This window comes from Triticum aestivum, chromosome 2B, assembly GCF_018294505.1.
Source record: "Triticum aestivum cultivar Chinese Spring chromosome 2B, IWGSC CS RefSeq v2.1, whole genome shotgun sequence".
Classification (NCBI taxonomy): Eukaryota; Viridiplantae; Streptophyta; class Magnoliopsida; order Poales; family Poaceae; genus Triticum; species Triticum aestivum.
In genome coordinates this window covers 806,662,984-806,664,225 of record NC_057798.1, presented here as the reverse complement: position 1 = coordinate 806,664,225, position 1,242 = coordinate 806,662,984, and the positions used below count along the sequence as shown (strand labels likewise).

General features: G+C 47.6%; 1 pseudogene; it reads right to left on the bottom strand.

Annotated features, from left to right (window-relative positions):
* Nucleotides 1-692: 692 nt before the first annotated feature.
* LOC123042949 (NAC domain-containing protein 30-like) overlaps nucleotides 693-1,242 on the bottom strand; it is a 2,169-nt pseudogene continuing 1,619 nt past the window's right edge.

Genomic DNA, 1,242 nt, shown 5'->3' with positions numbered 1-1,242 from the left:
AGAAACTCCGATGAGTAAGTTTCAAAGCAATACCTGCACGTTTGTTTTACTTCCAAGAATTTATTAAAATTCAGTAATAATTTTTTTGCTTAGTTTTCGATTAACCAATTTCCAAAAATTCTCTTCCTTCCTGTTTAGTAGGTATTCCATCGATGTTGTACGTATTCATCAACCTATTATACAGCAGCCATACACAACAGTATGTATTCAAGATACCTGCTTAGCTAGGTAGTGCAACTCCCTGTCACTTTGTTGACTATATCGTTATATACTCGATATGTACTCAATGGGTAGTTGGAGACCCATCCATCTGTCTTCATCTAGACATAATTGCGACTCAAACCTACATTCCCGTGACGCGTAAAATTGAATTAGACAGGAAAAGACGGTCAACGGGCAAACTCAATTAATCAACTCACTATCGAGCTTGATCGATGTTAATTAATCCCCGTGGGCTCATCACACATTTAATTATTTCATGCGTATGGCCAACCAAAAGGTTCGGATCATACGTACACTGAATGATGATGATCATCTGTTCAACAAATTCAGTGAGTAAAACAGAGAGGTATGGTGTAAACTAGAACACATACTACTATGTGAGGCACAGTGTCAATCAGGTGAAACACAAACATATGGACATGCATGTCTACTATCCAGGCTCTCTTTAAAAAAATCATACAATGAAATCATGTATACAATGAAATCGATGCTGCTATGGCCTACGGTATGTCTGCTAACTCTACTTCAGTGTTCTAGGTGCAGATGTGACGTAGCAGTGGCAGAGTACTCGTGGAGCTGTGACGTGGACAGCAGGCTGTCCAGGAAGTCCCAGTCGATGCCGGCAGCCGCCTGTCCCTGCTGGACGATGTCGTAGCCGGCGTCCCTGCAACCGGCAACGGCGGTGGTCGTCGGCGGGCTCTCAATGAGCTGCGGGATGTTGTTGAAAAGGCTCTGCTTGGAGTCCAGCAGTTCGTCAGAGTACTGGATGCTCTGGCCGGGGAAGCCGAGGCCGCCGGCTCCGACAGCGCCTGTGGCACTTTGCAGGTAATGGAGGTCGCCGGCTTGGCCGTGCAGCCAGGGCCGAGCGTCGAAGTATCCCCCGAGACCAGGAGCGGTTGCGTACGCCGGGAAGACGTAGGACGCCCTCTGATTCGGGGTTGGCTTCTGGAAGGCCCGGCACACCACCCAACCTTCCTCCTGCACACCGTCAACATCCTCACCATGAACGCCAAAATCTCA